Source organism: Chrysochloris asiatica, unplaced genomic scaffold (genome assembly GCF_000296735.1).
Source record: "Chrysochloris asiatica unplaced genomic scaffold, ChrAsi1.0 scaffold00023, whole genome shotgun sequence".
Taxonomy (NCBI): domain Eukaryota; kingdom Metazoa; phylum Chordata; class Mammalia; order Afrosoricida; family Chrysochloridae; genus Chrysochloris; species Chrysochloris asiatica.
The window spans coordinates 23835850-23844837 of record NW_006408541.1 but is presented as its reverse complement, the minus strand read 5'-3'; the positions used below and the strand labels follow the sequence as shown (position 1 = coordinate 23844837).

General features: G+C 41.4%; 1 protein-coding gene across 1 annotated transcript in view; it reads right to left on the bottom strand.

The window, feature by feature from the left end:
- CHD6 (chromodomain helicase DNA binding protein 6) overlaps positions 1–8988 on the bottom strand; it is a 343529-nt gene that overhangs the window by 333810 nt on the left and 731 nt on the right. The gene's annotated exons all lie outside the window — the stretch shown is intronic.

Sequence of the window (8988 nt, the reverse complement as noted above, 5' to 3'; positions counted from 1 at the left end):
AGGTCTATGAGTCGGTACCGACTCAATGGCACCTTGCAACAACATCCATCCTTCTAAAAAGCATTCATTCTGGCTGTACTTCTCCTAGGACAGATTTGTTTGTTCTCCTGGCAGTCCACGGTATTTCCAATATTCTTTGCCAACACTAAAATTCAGATGCATCGATTCTTCTAAAGTCTTCCATCTATTACTTAGTCACATTAACCCTCCCCTCCCCAGTGGCACAGTGGAGTCCTGGTGTGGTGCTGTGGGTTAACATACCAGACTGCAAACCGTTTGAACTGCAAGGTCAGTAGTTCAAGCTCACCAGCTGCTCCTCGGAAACCCTACACAGAGTCGCTATGGGTCAGAATCAACTCAACGGCACTTAACAACAACAGTGGCACAGTGGAGTCCTGCTGTGGCTCTATATGATAAGCACTGAACCACAAGGGCAGTTTGAACCGCCAAGGTCAGCGGTTCAAAACTCACCAGCAGGTTCAAACTCTTGACCTTTTGGTTAAGCAGCTGGTGAGCAAGCACTCCATCACACCAGCAGGGTTCCTTCAGCCCTGGTCTAACAGACCTTAGTTCAGATTTTTACAGAGGTCTTTCTGAAACTGGATCTCTTTCATATCCTCAATCCTTTTCTAAGAAGTTCTGGAGTGGCACTGTAAGATAAGCACTGGACTGCTAACTGCAAGGTCAGTGGTTCAAATCCATCAGCTGCCCCTCAGAAACCCTACGCAGAGTCACTGTGAGTCAGAACCCACTTGACAGCACTTAACAACATCATTTCCCAAGAGCATTTTTACAATTCAGCATAAATCCATTAAGTAGAATACTGAGTTACTTAAAATGATACTATCCCAGGTTTGTGTAAAGAAGTGCTCTGTATCATCAGTTATAATATGATCTGATTTTATCACATGGTCAACAAGGATAATAACTTTTTCACACTCACCCCTTTGTGAATTAAGATGGCTAATACATCAAGAACATAAATCCAAAAATACATAATAAACATTAATAAAAAGTCTTGGTGTTAAGTTATATGAATTTTTTTTTTTTTTTTAGCAAATAGAATCTATGATTTGGACCTAGCTTACCAGGCATGATCCTTTAAAAGATTTCTTAGAATACTGATGATTTTCCTTGAGTCAAAGTAAACAATCCAGGTACACTTCTGTAAACATCTTGGTACATTTCTTTACACATCCTTAGGAAAGAAACAAACAATCTTATCTATCAGTCAATGTCCTTCACCCAATAGCCTAAATTTGTGTGTTTCCCTCATTCTACACATCACGCCACCATCTGGTCTGGCCCAACAAATGAACTTTCCTGAGGAAATCTCCGTAGGTTTAACTTCCTCCCTGAGACTGCTCTTTGAATGTTCTTGCTGCTCTAGAATTCTGTCTTACTGATTTGACTGCCTTCGGTTAATAATTTTTTGAAAATTTTTAGTATATGATTCTTTCTCCTGTAGTAGCATGTTTTCACAGAACTTGACATAAATGCATGTTCTCTGTAAAATAAAGTCGCATGCTCAACTAGACATTATTTTAAGAAAAACTTTGCTTAAAATTAACATTAATAGAAAAATTACAAGGCAAAAAACAGGATTCTTTTAAATTGTTCTAGCATCCTAAGGAAGAAAACTCTTTTCCTCCTAACATACTGAATGAGGAATAACAGCATGAATAAGCAACAGCCTACAAAGCAGGAGCATACCAGGAGCTTTTATGGCAGCCCCCCTTCAGTATCATATGCTGTGGCAGAAGGCTGACACCAAAAAGTCCAGGGCAGGAGCGGAGGGCCCTGGGACCATCAACGGAGAAGAGAGGAGAGCGGGACCCCACCCAGAGAAGCAGTGAGGCCTGAGATAAAGACAGAGAGGACAACGTGAAGAGATGGAGTGCCCGGGGTGCTGAGGAGCTGAGGATGCAGGGGGGAAATGACATGCAAGGTATACCCTTTACGATATAGGATAGGATGAATATAAAACTAATGTTCCCCCATGTAAACTATCACTCAATACACAATAAAACATTTTTTTTTTAAAAGTCCAGGGCCCCCCATGACCTACAACTCCAACCTTGCTCTATTTTGAGGCTTCAGGGCAGCGACCCAAACTACTTCTCTAGTATAACCAGAGGCAGGGAGAAATGCTAGGGATGACCCCACAAAACACCGAGATGCTGCCCAGGGGAGTGCAGAAGCAGTACTTCCCCAAGTCCAGACCAAGTGACCAAGGCTGAAACTGCAGTACAGCAAAATAGATCCACAATAACTGTTTTGGTAGCATAGTAGTTATGAGTTGGGCTGCTAACCTCAAGGTTAGCAGTTTGAAACAACCAGTGGTTCTGCAGGATAAAGCCTTTCTGCTCCAGTAAAAGTTTAGTCTCGGAAACCCTACTTCAGGGTTGCTGTAAGTAGGAACTGAATCCACAGTACACCACCTCCACCACCACTGCAGGATAAGCACTGGACTGCTAACCAAAAGGTCAGCAGTTCAAACCCATGAGCCACTCCTAGGAAACCCTATGAAGAGTTACGAGAGTTGGAATTGATTCAATGACATACAACACCAACATTGTATGTCAGGAGGAGCCCGGGTGGTACAGTGGTTAAGCAAGGTGTGACACTGTAGGATAAGCACTAGACCAAAAGGTAGGTTTGAACAACAAGGTCGATGGTTCAAACTTACTAGCCACTCCTTGGAAACAGAGTTGCTATAAGTTGGGTTCAACTCGATGGAACTTTACAACAACAACAAACTAATTTAAGTCAGCAACTCCAACCCACTATGCCACTCTACCGGAGAAAGTGGTAGTCTGCTTCCGTAAAAATCTACAATCTTGGAAAACTTTGTCCTGCAGCCAGAGTGCTCCTTAAAGGCCAGGATGGCCAAACTTCGTCTCTCACACTTAGGACATATTGTCAGGAGGGAACAGTCGCTGGAAAAGGGTCAGAGAAAAAGAGGAAGACCTCCCAATGAGATGGATTGACCAAGTGGCAGCATCAATGAACTCAAGCATGGCAACAGTAGTGAGGTTGGCCCAGGATTGGGCAGTGTTTCGTTCTGCTGTGCCTAAGGTCGCTATGGGTCAGTACTGACTGGATGGCACCTAACAACAACAACATAGTAGCAATTGATTTGATGGCAATAAGCTTGGTAAAGTATCTGTGTCTGTTGGTTTCCTCACCCTTTTTCAAGATGGAGAGGGGAGGGCCCTGAGAGGAGTCCCATATATCATAAAAAGTAATGGATTCTCTCCCCATAAAAATATAAACAATCAAAATGTTAAATACTATTTTAGGGAATTTACACACAAGCTTGAGGATCCTAGGGATTCATGAATCCCAAGAAGTTTGTGGCGCTGTAGGATAAGTACTCGACCATAAGGTCAGTTTGAATCACAAGGTCTGTGATTCAAACTCACCAGCTGCTCCTTGGAAACCCTATACAGGGTGGCTATGAGTCAAAATCAACTCGACAGCATTTAACAACAATGCGCTAGAATACGGAAGACCATAGGAGAATTGATATGTTTGAGTTATAATGTTCGAGGAGAATATTAACAGTAACATGGACTGCCAAAAGAGCAAACCATTCTGTGTTGAAAGTACAGTCAGAATGCTCATTAGAAGCCAGGATGGCCAGACTTCATTTCTCCAACTTCGGACATATTATCAGGAGGGACCAGTCCCTGGAGAAGGATATCATGTTTGGTAAAGTAGAAGGTCAGAGAAAAAAAAGAACTACCTCCAGCGAGATGGACTGGCACACACAGTGGCAGCAGCAATGGACTCAAACACAGCAACAATGGTGAGATTGGCACAGGACTGGGCATGGTTTCGTTCTGTTGTGCATAGGGTGGCTATGAGTCAGTACCGACTCAATACACAGGTAGGATGATGCACTGGACTGCAAGTTCAATTTGAATCACAAGGTCAGTGGTTCAAACTCACCAGCTGCTCCTTGGAAACCCTAAACAGGGTGGCTATGAGTTGGAACCTACTGGACAGCACTTAACAACAAAGACCAATGTTACAAGAGTGGTCAGACCGACCCTCTTCTAGCCTTAAGCATGACTTTTTACACAGACAATCTGAGAATTAAAAATCAGACAACAAATGCAAAGCGTTGGTCATATGATACATATAAAAAAACAAAAAAAATTTTTTATTTAAAACCTAACTACTGACATAATAAGTAGATCCATTAAATAAGATCAGTGAATAAATACCCCCAAGAAGAGCTTCTCAAGGGTAGAAAAATAGAAATATCCCTTCACTAATTTAGAAAATTCAAATATGTATCCATCACTTTCTATTTATGTTTGGATTCGTGTCCTGAAGTTACCCTAAAATTCCACTTACCAGTTTCCCTGAAATTTTCAAACACCATATTATATTAAGTTCTAAAATAGCTAGCAGATAAAAGCACTATAGAAGCCTGTTGAAAAATCAGTTTGTTTCTTGCTAAACTTTTTAAGTCTTTCAGTATGACTATAAAGAAAAATGTTCATCCATTTAAAAACAACAACAATCTATTTCCTTAAAATAGAAACGATTCCAATTATGGAGTTCTAGTGTGATGCTGCAGGTTAATGTGCTTGACTGGAAGGGTCAGTTTGAATTGCAAGGTGGCCAGTTCAAGCTCACTAGCTGCTCTTTGGAAACCCTGTGCAGGGTCACCATGAGTCGGAACTGATTCTATGGCACTTTAACAACAACATTCCAATTATGTCAGACAAGCATATTGTCATTGTTAAGTGCCATGGATTTGGTTCTGATTCAGTGACCCTGTACAGGGTTTCCAAGGAGCAACTGGTAAGTGCCCCTGAGTCAGTTTCAACCTACAGTGAACCTGTTCAGGGTTTCCAAGGAGCAGTTGGTGGGTTTGAATCACAGACTTGATGGTTAGCAGTCCCATGCTTATCCTACAGCAGTATGTTGTTGTTGTTATTAACTGTCACTGAGTCAGTTCCGACTCATAGTGACCCTGTATAGGGTTTCTGAGGAGCCATTGGTGAGCTTAAACCACCAACCTTGCAGTTCAAACAAACCTTGCAGTCCAGAGCATTAACCTGCAGTGCCACACCAGAACTTCTCTACAGCAACATACAACACCACAAATTTCAAAGGGCACAGAATAGAGCCACAATGTTACATGATATAAAGAATAATTGTGGGAAGATGAAAATAAATAAAAACTAACCACTACAAGTAGTATGGGAGTCCTGATGTGGTACTGAGAGTTAAATGCGCTGAACTGCAAAGTTGGTTTGAACTGCAAAGTTGGCAGTTCAAGCTCACCAGCCGCTCCTCAGAAACCCTATACAGGGTCACTATGGGTTGAAACCAACTCGATGGCAATGAACAGCAACAGGTAATACAGGCAGATATTTACTTCACACAATTGTTTAGTTCAGAAAAGGGGTAGATATTTAATAACTCCATTTTGCTACCTTCAGAGAAGTTTTAGGAAAGTAAAAGAATTTCTCAAGAGGGCATCAACACTTCCATGACATGAACTAAAGAGCACTTTGTCAAGGAAAAAGTAACTATAGTCTCCCTCAACACTTCAAGATTAATACTGTACCAGGCAACATGTTCCTACACCATGCAGACAAGGGGGACAAGGGTGCCCTCACTGTATTCCAGGAACTCCATTGGGGCGGTGGTTAAAGCACTCAGCTGCTAAGTGAAAGCTGGGCAGTTTGAACCCAGGAGAAACAAGGAAATCTGCTTCCATAAAGTTTGGTGGTTGTGTGCTACTGAGTCGACTCACAGCGACCCCTATGTAGGGTTTCCGAGGCTGTAAAACTTTACAGAAGCAGAAAGCCTCATCTTTCTACCGCGGAGCGGCTGGTAGATTCAAACTTCTGACCTTTCAGTTAGAAGCCCAGCTCATAATCCACTACGCTACCAGGGCTCCTTCCATAAAGGTTGTTGTTGTCATGTGCCGTGGAGTCGGTTCCGACTCATAGTGACCCTGTACAGGTTTTCCAAGGCTGTAAATCTTTACAGGAGCAGAAAGCCTTATCTTTCTCCCGCGGAACAGCTAGTAGTTTCGAACTGCTCACCTTGTGGTTCGCAGCCCAAGTCGTAACCTCTACACTATCAGAGCTACTAAAAAAAAAACCTCTAAGACAGTTCTACTCTGTCCTACTGAGTCACTATGAGTAAGAATCAACTCAACAGCAGTGTGCTGCTGTTTGGACTATATTCCAAAACTACTCTTCAGAGACAAATCCCTGAAATGGAAAATACAGAAGTGTGGTTAAAGGGTGTCAATCAAGGAAGTACTTTCTAATTTTTTAAGAAATCTTTAATGAAGAAGAGCTGTAGGATGTAAAGAATTGTGCTTTGAATTTAAGATAGACCTGGGTTCAAATGTTTACCATATCATTGACTAGCTTTATGGCCTTGAATAAGCAACTTCATATCTCTGATCTTCAGAGCCATCTCACTGAGAGGGGCTGTGAAAACTGGGATATTTTGTCATCTCTGTAGCCCCAATGCCTGGCTGAGTGCTTGACACATACCACGTATTCAATCAATGAGCGCTCTTTTCTCTTCCCTCTGCAAGTATGTCACATCACATTACAAACAAAAATGTTCTGTAGGGAACAGAGTCATCCAAGCTCTAGCTACTATTTTATGTACTTCAAGGAGTTTTCAATATAATTGGGTACCAGCAAATGCACAGTTCCACAAAACTCATTGCAGTTTTTCACTTGTATTAAATAAAAGCTTTGTATGAAGGATGACAGTATAAAAGAGAACCACCAACTATTAAAAATAAAATTACTTCAAATCTTGCTATAATAAAAGAAAGAAGAGGGAAAGAAGGGAGTGAGAGCAGTCTCCTAAGTCGATTTAGGTTCTGTCATTACCCTATACCAAAGATATTTTTCAACTAGAAGTCTTTGAATCCTAAAGCCTGTTTAAAGCGTTCCGAACATGTGTACTCCCCTTGGTTAGTACCAGTAAGTCTTTCTACGAAAGTCAAAAAACAAAGGCACCTACACTGATAATCAAGCCTGAGGCTGTGGAACTCTCTCTCCCCCGTGTTTTAACTGGGAAGATAGAATCACAAACTCTGCTTAATGCAAGACCATACTTCCAAGAAAACTGAATGATGTCGTGGAAACTTCTATAAATCAGAGAAGGAATCTCCTAGGGCTTGCTGTTTCTGAGAAGTTTTCTGCAATATTACGGCAAATAATGATCTAAAGAGATCATTATTCTGCTTCAGATTTTCTTTGATATTGGAAATAGTTATAAGAAAAGTAAATAAGTACCAAAAACAACTAAAGGATCTTCCAGAAATAAAGCAATGTTTCTCTGGCTCTCCCACTTCACATCTTTCAACTTCATAAGTGGTTTGCCTGAAGCAATATGATGAGTCCAGAGAAGCTCCAACTATAGTAATAATAAATCATAAAAATAATTAAAGCTACAGAATAAGAAAAAGCTGTGGTAAAAGTGTATAGAGATGTTGTAAATGTGAGCTAAATTTGAGAAGTAAAGAAAAAATGGCAGTATAAAACACATGAATCCTACAGAGAGTGTATCTCACTGAGACACAACTCTAAAATCACAAAAGATCTAGATTTATTTTCCCACAGCCTGATTATACCAAGAGTATTACCGTCTGGTTACCATAGGTAGGTTCTAAAGCCAGGAGTGGGGGTTTGGGGTGGGAATAAAAGATCAGTAGAGGTTAGTTTTTAGTATTGAAATAAATAATCAAGAAGAAAGTTTACATACCAGAAGTCTCATAATTCATCTATGTAATCTGTCCTGGGATAAAACAAACTCCCAAATCAATAAATTTGCCACATCACTTTCCCAGGCCTTTGGTTACAGCCATGCATTGCTTATCTGAAACCACCTGCTCTGGTTGGCATCAACCATGCAACTTGACATATCATGCCTAATCTCTTTATCATACACGGATCTCAAACTATTATACACGGATCTCAAACCTCCTTTCTATTGCCACAAAAAACATCTCCTGAAGGGTGCTCATCTGATCTTCCAATTTCACTTACCATTATATTCTACTATACCATGCACCTCACCGGATACAGACCCACAGGAAGTCAGGCGCTCACTGTTAGCCTTGGGGGCACAGCAGAGTGGTCTGTCAGGATTTCTCCAAAGGCCACAAGCCTATCCCCCACATAAAACTTGGGGCCTGTTGAGATGGTATTCGTCTATACCATGTGAGAACCAATAATCTAATCTCAGGCAATATTCCAGACACCCCAAAATCTAAGTATTTTAAATGTTTATTTTCTACGTTCGTGGAATTATTACACCAGAAATGAACAGTTGATTTGGGGGATGGGAATAAGTTGCATGCACACACACGCACACACACGCACACGCACACACACACACAGAACTATGCCCGCAGATGCCAAGGATTCACTAGAAACCTTGGCCAGATTACTAATGGTCCATAAACCCTAATTTGGAGAACACGGGCCTACAAGCTCAAAATTGAATTATACTGCCTTATTAGATCCCGCACGACTGAAACCACGGTCACATTAGTCATAACTGGGACTAGGAATACTTTATGTACACAAATATAAGTGCCTGCTTATGTATTTTTAATTGGATCAAATAAAACTGAAGCTGCAAACAAACTCAAATTTCAATTAGCTCACTAGTGAGGGGATTTCCTAATAACGCCTTTTTAAAAAGCAAGTAGCTGCCAACCCTCTGCACATCTGACAAGCATGTCCCTGGAAAGGGGGTGAGCAACGGACTCCGTTACTTCTAAATAACGAAGGAAATAAAATACCCTGAAGGAAACATTCTTTTTTTTTTTCTCCAGCTCTAACATGCAATCAAATAAAGCACAAAACTTGGCTGCGGGGTGGCTGGCCACCTTTAGGGCTCCAATTTTCGGAGCAAGGAAGCGCTAGTGCGCAAGAAGGGGGCGGAGGGGCGCGCGAGGCGAGGACGCGCGGGCCCCCCCCC